The following is a 15,657-nucleotide window of genomic DNA, read 5'->3' as shown; positions in this document are numbered from 1 at the left end:
ACCTGTCATTTCCACGACTCACTAAATATCTCACAGTTTGCCACTTCAGGTTTCAGCCAACTCTCAATCCCAAGAATAATTTGAGTACAAGAACTTTCCTTTAGGGCAGTAAACTCTCGTTGCCAATTTAGTAAGGCCTCACTGCTATTGCTGTGGAGGCCAAGTTGCTGCTGTTGTTGTGGTAGGCCTGCGATGAAGCAAGCTGGGATAATTTTACTTCCCCTCTTGTTTTACCATATGCCTATATAAATTCGTTATTTTCAATTTGAACTAATTACCATTAACATACTCGAATAGAATCTGCATTTTCATAAATGAGAAAGGTTGGCCCTCAGTATTAAAGATTATAACACCAGATCTAATTTTGTGCTTCGCTTTTGTATGTAATGGTTTTATTCCTGGTTTTCCGAGTCCAGTGAACCCAAATGGGGGGGAGGGGGGGGGGGAGGGGGGGGGATAAGTTAATCCGGGAAGTATCCGCAGCAATTTGTGAGATAATACAGTCACTGAAGTCATTTAAAACACTCAATTCAACTATAATTTTGTCATGTCTAAAACAACATTGAAACTAAACATATGCATCTTGAGAGTAGCAAATCTACGTGGGTTACATGGACTGATAAAAAAAAATATACAATAGATAAACTAATTTTTTTTCTCAGCCCAAAGGGCATTGTAACATCCACAAGATAAATTTTTGGCTACAGTGCGACGAGAGGAAATTATGCCTCTAACAGTTATAAACATTATGTATTCGACGTATGAAAAAACAATGAAAACTTATAGTGAATTAATTATTTATATAATATTCTATGATATAATTGGACATATCGATGTGTATCATACAAAGACAATGATAATTGTAAAGTGCTTTTATGATCTGCGTTTGTCTTCCTTTGTTTTTACCTTTTGTTGGATGGCTTTTGTAGGTTCAGCACGCAAGACGCATCTCAAACTGAGGTCTGTTAAGAAATTGTAATTATTTGTTAATTATTACTTGAAAATAGAGTTCATTATTATTATAAACATGAGTGAATAATTATTTGTAACTGTAATTCCTCTCTCAGTAAGCATTATCTGTGTTAATTGTTTCTTTCCGCTGCAAGGAGCGCAGCCATTGATGATAGAGATTTGTATCACGTTTTTGTCTGTGTTTTCCTTAGAAACAAATCAAATATTTGCTTGATGAAGTCTAAATAGTGCACAATACGAAAGTAGAGTTTCTGTAAAGTTTAATAAGCAGTTAAAATACTTATTTGGTCTAACAATAGAAAGTCTGTATCAATTGTCTGCCACCATCTTAACAATTGTCTCAGCGGCAAATTCAAATTACGCAACTCTGCAGACATAAATGCTGAACGTAATACAAATGTGTAAAAATAAATGTGCACCAGGTGTCCCGAACTCATTTTAATGAAAATAATTCGAATCAGATTGGTTCTTTAAAAATAGTGCTCATAGCATGATCGTTATAACAAACTTTTCTAGCTGATGTATGGAGCCAAAATTAATTACGCACAAGTTGCGAAGAATATTGTTTCAGGTAACATACGTCAGTGTTGTGCGTGGCTGATATTCTGTGGTTTTAATGATCATTTTGCTGAAGATAACTGTTTCCATCATAATCCATAGTTGTATAGAATCCATTATATGAACTGTGATTTAGTGACACTTACGCAACTTACAGACAACACTTTAACATGACGTTAACTTGGAGTTCTTTAGTAACTTGATCAAATCTTTGGCCGGGAGAAACATTATTTAGTAATTACTCAATGTAATAAAATAAGAGTATCATTTTCACTTGCAAATTAATTAAATACCAAACCACTGAATAACCCAGTGAACGCCACACAGACCACAGCACAAGAGGCAGTGTTACCGCTGCCAGAAGGTCGGGCATGTCACCAGGATGTGCAGGGACACAGTCGTGTGTTTGAAGTGTGCCAAGGCGTATGACACCCGAGACTGTGACAAACAACAACACATGTGCGAACTGCGGTGTTGTGCATGCTGTGATCTCATGCAGCTGCGCATACTTGAAGAAGCAGACACCTGTCGCTGCAAGGGAGAAAGCAGTACACAGAGAAGAGGTTGCGGCCCTGCAATCCCACTCCACAGGGGGAAACTGGGGAGACGCCCATGGACATGGCACCGTCCTCTCCTTCCCCACCTCCCGAGGGGGAGATAATGCAGCAGGGGAAACATGAGGAAGAGGCTGGGAAGACACACACACACACACACACGACTGCAGTCTCAGGCAACTGAAACCACACTCTAGCTGATGTTGTCTGAGACTGCAGTCATATGTGTGTGTGTGTGTGTGTGTGTGTGTGTGTGTGAGAGAGAGAGAGAGAGAGAGAGAGAGAGAGAGAGATCTATTGTTGATGAAGGCCTTAATGGCCAAAAGCTTTAATTGTGAGAGTCCCTTTGTTGTGCCTATCTGTGACTCAGCATCTCCACTACATGATGAGTAGCAACTTTCCTTTTCATAATATTGTAACCTTCACTTTTGTCAGTTTCAGTAGGAATATATGAGCTACCTTGTATGCTATTATCATCTTTATTTTCTGCCTCATACAAAAGGTCCTTCTCGATGTCTGTGAAACCCATATCTTTTATTTCATGTTTCTTTATATCTCTGTCTTTTGTAGCTGTCCTAAAATATATGTCTCTTGTTGTAGCAACCACATTGTGTGTGTGTGCTTTATATTGTTTCCCTTTTTTATGGAAGTTTATGTAATAGGTTATGAGCCCATTCTTCAGACCAAGAAAGAAATTAGATACTGTAGTTTTGGATTTTGTGTCACCAGAAACACATTAGTGTATGTTGTGAGATATGCATGGTTCATACGGTATATATGCAAACAATTGCTGTAGATTCTCATGTGGAATTTTTGCAGCTGTAAATCTGAGCTGCTTTATAAGTGTTCAATGGATTTCCATGGTGTTCAGAAACTATATGGGGCTGAAAATTGGACACTATGAAGATTGCAATATGAAATTTACTATGTGCATCACATGGTGCATATGTAGTGTGTATTGGCAATATAAAGACCAATGGCTTCACCAGCATGTGCAGCATCCACACAGATAGATGTGTTTAATGCTGTGCTAAGAACATGGTACAAAGCTGCCATACAGAGAGTCAGGTCAATCAGAATTGTCAAAGGAAAAGTCTTCTGTATCATCTGCTATGGATTAGGGATTACACAAGGTCTGTTCAAAAATTCTGCAACTTTGTCAAGAAAATTTTGCTACTCTTACTTTTTACTTATTATGCATGTTATCCTTCAAAATACTTTCCTCTACAACTGATACACTGTTCCTAATGCCGTTTCCATTTCTGGAAACAGTCTTGGTACACCTCTTACTGGATCACATGAAGCACCAACTGTGATTTTTCTTTTATTTTATCTATTGTTGTGAATCTTCATCCTTTCAATGGGGTTTTTGAACTTGGAAATAAGAAAAAAGTCGACCGGGGCCAGGTCTGGAGAGTAGAGAAGATGAGGAACCACTGTGATTTCATTTTTTGTGCAATAGTATGCACCAACAGGGATGAATGTGTGGGTGCATTATCATGATGCAAGAGCCATGAATTGTCTCACCACATTTGAGGCCATTTCCGTTTCACATTCTCCCACAGGCATTGCAACATGTTCCAATAGTACCATCAATTAACGGTTTGTCCTGTGGGATGACATTTGACCTACCTGACAAGCTGTCTTTGGTGTTGTTGAACCATTTGTAATACCAAGTATGGCTTAAGCACTCATCACTTTAGGCTTCCCACATCATTTGTTGTGTATCTGTAAAGATTTTATTGAGTTTTATACAAAATTTAATGCAGATGCTTTGCTTCTCAAACTCTGATATCTCAAAATTCGCATATTGTGCAACACAATATTCTACTCAATATGGGACTGAACACTAATAACAGACTTCAACAATGAAACTTCTAGCAGTTACACAATAAACACAGGCATGTGGAGGAATTCCATTTGAATTTCATTCCAACACACCATGCATGTGAATTTACAAATGTTCTGGAATTTTTTGAATAGACCTCATAATTTTATTCATAAAAAGGCAATTGTGAGTTCTGAAACAGTGGCACTGTAAAAGTGTGTAGCATACACAGTGGCAACTTAGTGAAGATGTTGATTCAAGTGACAAAACAAATCCATTCATGAAATCCTGAGGAAAATCTTGCATTAAAGGAATCTCTGCAAATTTGGTACGAATGCTTTGGTAATCAGAATAAATGTCATGTCCAACAATTCCTGAAGAAATGTGTTGTTAAAGTTGCAGACTTTGGGGAAGAATTTTGTGATGCATTTGTTGAGAGAAAGCAGCATTAGAGCAGTTCTTAGTCATGATAGCAGCCATTAAGGCCTTCATCAACAATAGATCACACACACACGCATGACTGCGGTCTCAGGCAACCTAAACCACACTCTAGCTGATGTTGTGTGTGTGTGTGTGTGTGTGTGTGTGTGTGTGTGTGTGTGTGTGTGCGTGTGTGTTTGTGTCTGTCATCTATTGTTGATGAAGGCCTTAATGGCCAAAAGCTTTAATTATGAGAGTATCTTTGTTGTGCCTATCTGTGACTCAGCATCTCCACTATATGGTGAGTAGCAACTTTCCTTTTCATAATATTGTTACATTCCACCCTAGATTTTCTGTTGTTTAAATGTGAAGGTTAGCTATTTAATATCTACAGGGAGTCCACTTCAGTGTTTTTCTGAAGAGTTAAGGGACAGACTAAACCAGTCCAGATTTTGTTGAGTTGCCAGTGATAAGCATTAAATTTGGAGGAGCTACAGAGAGATATAGTAAAGTTGTGAGCGAACAAATATTGCTGTCATTTAGAATCAGTAATATACCATTTATCTACAGATGCTTTGCGATACCTGATCTGACTGAGGAAATTATTTTAGGTATGAACTGGATGGTTTTTGCTTGGACAACCAAAAAAATTAAGTGTTACTGAACCATGAAGTGGTATTTCTTTCTCCAACCAAATTACCATTGTAAATGGGAATAGCATTAAGAAAATTAAAGAGGTAAATTATGTAGATGTTACAGGAGACATTGAAGAGGAGGAAGTTAGTTTAAATGAGAGGGAAGATTAAGAATATTATCATAATCTCACTGAAACCAAAGAAGAGGATTCTGAGAAACTTAATGAGAGTGAAAAGTAGGATTTAAGAAAATTTTTATGGGACTATGAAGATGTTTATAATGGGAAACCAGGAAGAGTAAAGAATTACCAGTGTCAGCCTAAACTGAAACCACTTGGACCATTTTTCATTAAATCTTATGGAATATCAGTGTACAGAAGAGAGGTTGTAGAAAGGGAATTACAAACGATGGAAAGTGGGGGACTTATAAAGAGGTGTTGTAGTGAATACAATAACCCACTCATTGTAGTATGCAAACAAAATATAGGGATGGGCTTATATCAGACTCCAGACACTTATATAAAGTATTAGAAAGAGACGATCTATTGTATAAATTTAAAGATGTAACTTATATCACTAATCTTGATCTCTCCTTGAGTTTTCACCAGTTATCACCAGAACCCACTTCTAGAAAGTACACTGCTATTCTGCATAGTGGCAGATCTTATCAATACTATGTTGTACCATTTGAATTAAATATTTTTGTAGCTGGGTTCATATGAGGTTCAGATTTTGTTGTAAAAAATGAATTACTTACTAAATTGATAATTTATGTATATGATATTTTGGTTACAAGTAAAAGTTGGTAGACAGTTATGTGAATGCATCATTCTAAGCAGACAATATTTGATGTTACCTTATTGTTTAATGACTGTCAGTAGTATGGTGGAGTGGGAGCTCACTTATTTCAATATAAAGTAGTAAATGGGAAGAGAGCAACATCAGCATTTGTGGTCCACATTTCAGCCAAAGCACATATCACTCCTGAATTTCATTGTATATCAACACAAAGAAATGTGCATTTCTGAGAATTTTGGGAGCAACCATAGTCCTTTGCATAATCTATGAGAAATTTGTAACAAACTGGCATTTTCTAACTAACATATTGTGTTACATCTAGTTTTCCCTTAAAAAGGAGCAACCCTATAACTTATCTGCATTTATCACAAATTAACTCTTTTTTCGAGTTTGCTAACAACCATAGTTAACATCAAAATGTTTTAAGAAACTAGTAATTTTTACAACAGATTTTTGTGTTGCCTTAATAGAAATCTTGTTTTGTGAATCAGCTTCAATTCTTATAGGGAATTAGCAACTTTTTAGCTCAACAGATTAAAAGATAATTAGCAGATAAAATTAAAAGTTATTTGCTCACTGCCTTGTAGTACATTGCACCAACCAAAATGCTGCCCCACGGTGAATGCTGTTCTCAAACACAGGATGAGTTTGGTTGACATTTATAAGCAGCTGGAAATCACCCTCACTACTGTCAAATGATTGGCAGCTGCTGCAAATCAGTGTGTTGGAAGTGCTCCTGAGAGTTGTACCTGTGATACCTGTAACAGAGATACCTCAGACAGTGTCCCCCCCTTGGATCCTGTCTCCTCTGCAGAAAGTACAGGATCTATCACTACCCGTCCACTTGACTGCAAGTGACATGTCAGTAGTAGATCTATGCAGCCTATGCAGGGTGAAAGGGCCAGGGAGGACTCAGGGTGTTGTACCAATCCCCATAACCAACAAGTTTGAGGTGGTGTCTTTCACTGAAACTGAAACTGAGCCAGTGGGACTCACTTCAGCTGTTTTGGCAAAACCTGTTTTGTCTGGTTTCAGGAGGAGGCAAATGCAAAAGGGTAGAGGTCCATTAATCACTGTCAGTTCAAATGTACAGTGAATGATGGTACCCATTAGGGTGCACCCAGGTGCACTCAGTGTGTGTGCCTGAGAGCCTCATTCAACATGTTGAAGAGGCTGTTCCAGCAGCCATTGAGGGAACTGGGTACAACCAGCTGCAGATTGTGGCACATACTGGAACAAATTGTGCCTGTCATCTGGGCTCCAAAGTCTTTCTTGGGTCATTCCAGTGACTGGAAGAGAAGGTTGAAAAGACCAGCCTTGCACGTGGTGTTTCAAAAAAGCTCACAATTTGCAGCATTGCCCCCAGAACTGATCATGACCCTGTGGTCAAGTGGAAGGACTGAAACAGAGACTTTGAAGGCTAGGCTGTGACTCCCTGAACTTGTGCTGTAGGGTTGAGAGCTAAATAGGTTAGGCAGGCACTACACATCAGAGGCTGCTACTCAAGTAGCTCACTGTGTGTGGGATGCACACAAGGGTTTTTTTGATTAGGCAATTCTCCAGCCAATCCAGATAATGATAGCTGCAGGAAACCCAGAAGTATCAGTGTAAGATTAAATGAAATGCCTCCCACAGGTGAGAGAACTAAAATCCTAATGGTAAACTGCCTTATCATTCACAGCATAGTGCCAGAGTCTGAAGTGCTCATGAAAAACAGTGAAGCTCACATAATACTAGATGCAGAACACTGGTTGAAACCTGAAATTGATAGCACTGAGATTTTTTGTGAAAAATAAAGTGTATATCAAAAGGATAAGCAAATGAGGAATGGAGATGGTGTATTTGTTGCAGTAGATTAGAAACTCAGATCCACTGAGATAGAAATTGCAGTTGCATATGAGATTGTTTGGGCATAGTATCATGGGTGGGCATAAAATGATAATTGGGTTATTCTATTCCCCAGCAGACTCATCTCCTGATATAACCAAAAACGTTAGAGAAAACCTCAGTTCACCTGCACATAAGTTCCCCAATCATACTGTAATCATTGGTGGAGACTTAAATCATTCACCAATTAATTGGGAAAACTACAGTTTTGTTAGTGGTGGGTGTGATAAGACAGCCTGTGAAACTTTACTAAATGCGTACTCTGAAAACTACCTAGAACAGACAGTTAGGGAGCTCACTCATGATGGAAATATACTGAACCTAATCTCAACAAATAGACCTAATGTCTTTGAGGATGTCCACATCAAAACTAGTATCAGTGACTATGATTCAGTTGTGGCAATAATGATTACCAAAGTACAAAGGACAACTAAAGCAGACAGAAAGAAATAAGACTAATTGTTTTGCCCTTAAAGAGTGCAGTTAGACTAAACTACAAGGCCAATTCCTTTTGCTGCCTTCCTTGCTACCCAAACTTCCCTCATTTGCTCACTATGTTTCTGTTTCTGGTCCTCTGTCCATGCTTCTTGTCGGCTCATGTCTTCAGTTTCATCTTGGTTGCCCTTTTGGTTACCCATATTTCTTTCATCTTCCAGCTGTGATCTTGTTTGCATTCTTCAGTCAATTTTACGCCTGTTTATTTGTCACAGTGTATCTCATTTAGTTTACTTTTCTTAATTATGTTTCTGAATTTTGTTCTGTCATTTATTGTGTCCGGTTTGATGTTGAGTTGGTGCAGGTCGGTTTTATCTCTGCCACCCATTTGTCGTTTCTGGTCTTTACCCAGTCAAAGATCTGTTTGGTCCATCTGTGTGATGGCACTCTGTATAGGTTTCCATAGAATTGTAGTCTGTGTTTTCTAATCTTTTCTGTGATTGTCCCCCTATGTTTGAATAGTTCCTGTGTAGGTTGCTTGACCCGTATTCTATTGTTGTTAGTTGCACCAAATATTTTCCTAAGTATTTTCTGTTCTACTTTCTCTAGTTGTCTGGTACATGTATGCCCTAGGATTAGTGTGGTATCTGCTGCAGACAGTGCTTTGGGGAGCACCACCGTGTCGTAGTGGCGTAATATGGCTTTTTGTGAGATAGACTTCTTGTTGTAACGATTCCACACTGCTTTGTATGCCTTGTCCAAACACACACACACACACACACACACACACACACACACACACACACACACACACATACAAACAAATGGATACAAAATCACTAGCATCATATTTCAGTGAGGAACTTGAAACTTTAAGCACAGGTCAGAAACATGTAGAAGATCTCTAGCTCAAGTTTAAAAGAATAATTGACCATGCACTGGATAGATACGTGCCCAGAAGAACAGTTCATAATGGGAGGGTACCTCCTTGATATACACTCACTGTAAAGAGTCTTCTAAAGAATCAGAGATTACTGCATAATAGATGTAAAACAAAGTGTAAAGCTATAGACAGAGAGATGCTGAATGAAACACATTTGGCTGTCAAGAGAGCAATGTGTGACATCATCAGTGACACAATAGAAGAATACTGTCAAATAACATTTCACAAATTCTGGTTGTACATAAAGACTGTTAGTGGCAACAAAGTCAGTGTCCAGTCCATAATGAATGAGACAGGAACTGAAATTGAAGTTAGCAAAGCAAAAGCTGAAACAACTGAAATCATTAAAACTGAACAAAGATTGAGGCCCTGTGGATTGCTGTCAGATTGTATACTGATCTTGCGGCTGAATTAGCCCTTCTTCTAATGAAAATCTTTCATAGATCCCTCAAACAAAAAACTGTTCTCAGTTCTTGGAAAAGGCGCAGGTCACACCTGTCTACAAGAAGGGTGGTAGAAGTTATCCACAAAACTACAGTGTAATATCCTTGACATTGATACATTTTAGAATCTTAGCACATATTCTGAGCTCAAACATAACAAGTTATCTTCAACAGAATGGCCTCCTCAGTGCCAATCTGCATGGATTTCAAAAACATCACATGAAACCCAACTTGCACTTTTGTCACATGACGTACTGAAAGCTTTGGGTCAAGGCAACCAGGCAGATAAAGTGTTTTTGTATTTCTGAAAAGCATTTGACACAGTACAGCACTTGTGCTTCTTGTCAAAAGCATAGTCATACAGGCATGAAGTGAAATTTGTGACTGGCTTGAGGACTTTTTGGTAGTGAGAACACAGCACGTTATTTTGGATAGAGAGTTATCATCAGATGTAGAAATAAGGTCAGATGTATCCCAGGAGAGTTTGTTAGATCCTTGCTGTTCATATTATATATTAATGACCTTGCAGACAATGTTAACAGTAAAATTGGGCTTCTTATAGATGATGCAGTTATCTATAATGATTTAATATCTGAGAGAAGCTGCATCAATATTCAGTCAGCTCCTTATAAAATTTCAACATGGTACAGAGATTGGCAACTTGCTCTAAATGTTCAGAAATGTCACAAGACACTCAACATCACAGCAGTATGCTGCCATCCTGGCTAAATGAAGTACTCTACAGATAGAGAGAAGATGACTGAGTTCAGTGAGCACTGAATTGAAGTAATTTTTCAAGACTCTAGATTGCATTGGTGCTAGTGATCACAGAAGTGTTAATTCTAAGACATTACCATGAAACATGGAATCATGGAAACATTGGCGATTTGCTACCCTATACCCAAGGAAACCAGCAGACAATGGCTGTTGTTTGGGCAGTATGAGGGCAGATGCAGCAGTGGAAACACATGCAAATAGTTTAGATGCACCCTGATAAATGAACATAAACAGGAAACAGGACAGAATGTGTAGCACTAAAGTAGTATTAATATTTCGGTAAATGGTTAAAAAATTTTTAGTTGTTGTTTTGTAGCAGTAGAGAATAATTGTTGTAATATCATATGCATAGAATTAAAATGTTTTCTTTTAAAATAAATAATACATATGTCTATTACTATTCACAAAAATGTGACTGTATGGGCTATGTTACTTCCTAGATAACAGGCTATAATGCAAAGAACAAATAAATAAAAGAGTTCAGTATACAAAAGGTATTCTATGTGTCTTCAGCACCCCAGTTTTGCACTTTCACTCAGGGCTTCACAGTTATGCAGTAAAGTCTGATGTTGGATACCCTGTTAACCTACTTGTTTCATCACTGCATTATTAAGTGAGTGTAGTGGTCACCAGTTGAATGTACTTACAAGCAAGTACAAGACAGAATGCTACCTAGTGAGCTTTTAATCCACCCTAACATAACATGCTTCCTATACAGTGATTTCAATTTAATATTCCTTAGTGTTTGTATTTGTAACTATAAGATATGAATATTGTCACAATAATATCCTTTGTGATTGTTTCATTCAGCCTCTATTGATGTATGTTGCACTAGTATGAGGCACAAAGTGCCAGACGTTGTCTCATCAAGCATTGTAATTTGTAGGTAACATTTACCTCATTTCTGAACTACAGTGCCTTGAGGCAAGACTCCATTTAGTTCTGTAAATTAAATTTATTATTTAATTCCATAAGTTAAATTCATTATTCTCCTAAACTTGCTGTTTCATTGTAGTAGCACTAAAAAGCTGAGATTAATTAAAATCAAGCCAAAATTTCATTTCTGGCCTGTGAGATCATGCCAACCAGCTTATGTGTTCCTTTAAGGGTATTTTGTTATTATGTGATTTATTTACTTGTATAAATTTGTGTATGCATAGAAATGTGATTGTAGTGCTAGTATAGGGCCCTGATTTCTATTACTGCTAGTCAATATTAAAAAAGGAAACTAAGTTGGTCATATAATGTAAAAGTGAAACTATGTACATAGGGAGCACTCTTATTTCTGACAGCATTTTACATCTATTTAAAGCTCAAAATTGACCTTTTAGTACTTGACGCATCTGTTTGGAAAGTGAGGATGATGATTGCATGCCAGGGGTAAAGGCTACCTAACATTTTAAGGTTACACTATATACCATACATCTGCTGTCACAGAGAAAAAATATTTTTTAATTGCTTCTTTTATTGTTGTACTGAATATGTACGGGAACTTTTTGGTCATAGGGTGGACTGACGATGGTACTTTGTACCAAAATTGGTAGCCCAGTAGGCAAAATAATAAATAAAAACTTGCAATTTGTAAAGTAACAGAATGGGCTAACTTTTACCAAAAAAACCATGATCCCTGGCCAGTTGAGCCATTCAAAACCACTTCATGATGTATACTTTAAGTAGCAAACCTATGAGCATGTGGCACCTCTAAATTCCAAATTTTGAGATCCCCACAGTGGCCCAAGCAGACATCTCTATCTGTGCAGGTGCACCTGGACTTTCTCCAAAGAGCCCATATGTGTTAGACAAATGCCAACAGGAGAGTCTTTTCACCTACCACCATCTGTGAACATGGATACTTCCATTGGATTTTCCCTAGCTGGAGATGACACCATTCTCATGTGTGTGCATGCGCTGAGCAGTAGTAACAGTAGCTACAAGTGGGTGTCAATTGTTAATTTAGTGAATGTTCAATGTTTTCTAATAAGGACCCAGGCACTGTATGAACACTTATAACTGCTGCAGCCTGGTGGCTTCCCAACGGTAGTACATGGACATATTTTGGTGAGGCTTATCACATTTTGCAAATAACTTGCAGTCACCTTGTTTACCAAATAGGACAAGTGGCATACCCACTGGCATGTCTTGAATGTAAACAGTAAATTCCACTTATTGTGATGTAATTTTGTTCCACAAATTATCAACTGATTCTCACCTGTGTCTAGCAACCACATGTGCCCCACTTCAATGATTCCCAGACACACTGGATTTTTATTTTGCCCTTCACATACATTAGTGCCCAGTTGTAGTACTCTCTCAGATTAAGACTAAATTTCATGTGCCACACAGGTCAAAAGTTAAAAAGTGTAAATGGTTTCCACCCATCTCCCCACATTTGACACCAATGACCAATGCTTATGGTTTGCCTCCACTGAGGTGATCTTCACTGGATCTGGAATTACGAGCCACACAACAATGTTCACCCATACCCTAGCTCAGCTTGGAATTATGAACCACGCAACAATGTTCACCCTTACCCTAGCTCAGCTTGGAATTATGAACCACACAACACTGTTCATCCTTACCCTAGCTCAGCTTGGACCCTTGGCTCCGGCAGAAACTCATCACAGCCCCACACTGTGTAGCAGCTATGACAAGCTGAAAAAGCACCTAATCACATGCTTAGCACCATCAGAAGTACAGCACTCCCAGGGCTTGTTTTCATCAGATGAATGTTCTGACATGAGACCCATCCAGTTCCTGCAGCACCTTCACGCTTTATCCCAGTCCCATGTCTTGCTGGACAAACTCCTCTTCCACAACTGGAGTTCCTGCTTGTCTGTGGCCATCTGTACCATGCTCATGGTGCACTATCATACAGGCATTGACATGGCCACCAGGATAGCAGAGCAGGTATTCGAATCCCTAGACCTCCCATCAGCGGTAGTCACAACCTGTTCTCATTACCTGCCTCCTCTTACCCTGACCACCCCCCACCACCCCCCACCACCATTGCAACAAGTCTCCCAGCCACTCCAAAGCACAGCTGGAGAGGATACCACCACCTGTGCCTCAGGACATGTAGTCTGATTTAGCACACATCATGGCGTGCTTGAGCAGTGAGATGGCTGTCTTAACCACTGCCCTCATGGGCTCACATCCGCCTGTCTCCCCTCCATCCATGCCCTGCCCCCACCCTTCACAGCCCAAGGGCACTATCAATGTGTTCACACAACTGCCAGTGCACACAGCTCCACAGGTGAGACAACCCTCACCCCTTCCCTCCCCATCCCATGTGCAGTAGGAGCCACTTGATGTTGACCCTGTGTGCTGGTACCACAAGCCCTTGGGCAGTGAAGCAGCAAACTGCTGCCTGCCATGCTCGTGGCATCAGTCATGGTCAGAAAATGGTGGTAGCCGCACTGGTTGCTCTGCAATTTTACAGTGCCTGTTTGTATCAGACTACCATTACTCCACCCTCTGCAAATCCTATCTAATTGATGCCAGTTCAGACTTGTCAATCTTTCTCTGCGCAGGCTCCTACCCATGTTCGGTGACAACCCCTCTCCCCTTTCCTGCTCACTAATGCAAATGGTTCCTTCATCACCACCTACAGCCCTTACACACATTGTGTTGACCTTGGCCTCAGTGAGGAATTTCCTTGACTTTCACTGTGGCCAACGTCACCAACCTAATTCTCAGCACAGATTTTCTTTCCCACATCAATCTCCTCCCCAACCTCTCACAGTGTCACCTGATTGACAGTGCATCACTTCACTCTGTACCCCACACCACCCGCCCCACCTCCCACTTTCCGGTTCCTTCACTAATCTCCTCTCCAAATTTCTGCTCCTCACCCGCTCCCCAGATGCCCCTCATGAGATGCTCCATGACAATCACACTATATTGCAAACACAGCGGGCTCACCAGTACACTGCCATGCCAAGCAAGCTTGTGTGAGCAGAAATTGAAGCCGCCATTGTCACTGGAATCCTACAACTTTCAAAAAGCAAGCAATCCTCTGCATTCCATTTAGCTCCCAAGAAGGATGGCACCTGGTGCCCTGGAGATCATTATCAATGTTTGAATAAACTAAAAACTCCCAACCATTATCTCATCACCCTTTTGCACAGTTATAGGAATGATATTTTGTGCTCTACGATATTCAGGAAGATAGATTGTCCAAAAGCTTTTATGCAGATCCTGGTCACACACAGGAGGACATTGAGGAGACAGCTATTATGGCACCCTTCAGTCTCTTTGAAAGCCCCTTTATGCCTTTCAGCCTCCATAAAGCCACACAAACATGACAGAATTTCCTAGACAATATCTTCTGTGCTGCATTGGGATGTTTTGCCTATCTGGATGATATCCTTATTTACTCCTGGAACTTGGTCAAACACTTAAAACATCAAAATGAGGTTTTTACCTGCCTGGGACGAGTGGGAATCATTGTTAATGTGGATAAATGCATGTTTGGGGTAGCTAGCTTGAGTTCCTAGGACACATCATTTCCATATCTGGCTCACACCTTCTGCTTGAGAAAGTCTGCGCAGTCACCAAATTTCCATGCCCTATAGCATACAAGGAACTACACAGGTTTTTAGAGATGACAGATTTTTTCACTGTTTCCTAAAAGATGCAGCCTCCATTCAGTAACCCCTCACTTCTGCATTCCAAGGGAGCCAAAGAAAAGGTATCAGACTCATACCATGCACCCCAAGTATGATAGCCAGTTCTGAGCACACCAAACAAGACCTTGCCAAGGTGGACCTTCTGCTGCACCTCCACCTCTTGGCCCCCCTCACTATCATCACTGATTCAAGTCAGACCACAGTTAGCACAGTCCAGCAGCAGCATAATGGGGGCACTTGGTAGCCGATCAGAAGCTGCTTGTAATGTATGAGGCAGTGAAGTACGTCTGCTTCTCTGTTAAGGGATGCCATTTCACCATTTTTATAGACCACCAGCCACTGACAACAGGTTTTTATCAGAAGACAATGATCAGATTTCGTCTTGGCGGTTCAGCCAGGAAGAGTACTCCTCCAAGCTGGCATTCACAACATTGCCACTGATTGCCTCAGTCACTCCTGTACCCTCGGCCCTTCACTAGATCATGAGGCCCTCACAAAAGGCCAGACCATTGATCCCACAGTAGGCTGTCTACATCAGGATCTGAATTCACACATCATGCTCCAACTGCAGCCAGTCCCTGGTACTGACCTGCAGGTTCAGTGTGATCACCTGTCTGATGCCATGCAAACCATGAGCTCCAAAGACTGTATCTGTCCTTAATTTTCCTGGGCCTTCTGCAAATCAGTTTTTGACTGCTTGCCTGGGCTAGCACATCCTGACATCCACATGTCTGCTACTGTCATCCAGGAACGGTTTTTCTGGCCTAGTGTCCAAAGGA

The 15,657-nt window shown here is 40.0% G+C and overlaps 1 protein-coding gene across 1 annotated transcript in view; it reads right to left on the bottom strand.

The window, feature by feature from the left end:
- Positions 1-15,657, bottom strand: part of LOC124545333 (sodium channel protein Nach-like) — a 150,602-nt gene that overhangs the window by 95,332 nt on the left and 39,613 nt on the right. The window lies entirely within an intron of this gene.

This window comes from Schistocerca americana, chromosome 8 (genome assembly GCF_021461395.2).
Source record: "Schistocerca americana isolate TAMUIC-IGC-003095 chromosome 8, iqSchAmer2.1, whole genome shotgun sequence".
In the NCBI taxonomy this organism is placed as follows: Eukaryota; Metazoa; Arthropoda; class Insecta; order Orthoptera; family Acrididae; genus Schistocerca; species Schistocerca americana.
The sequence above is the reverse complement of the archived record's forward strand: the minus strand, read 5'-3'. Positions and strand labels throughout refer to the sequence as shown.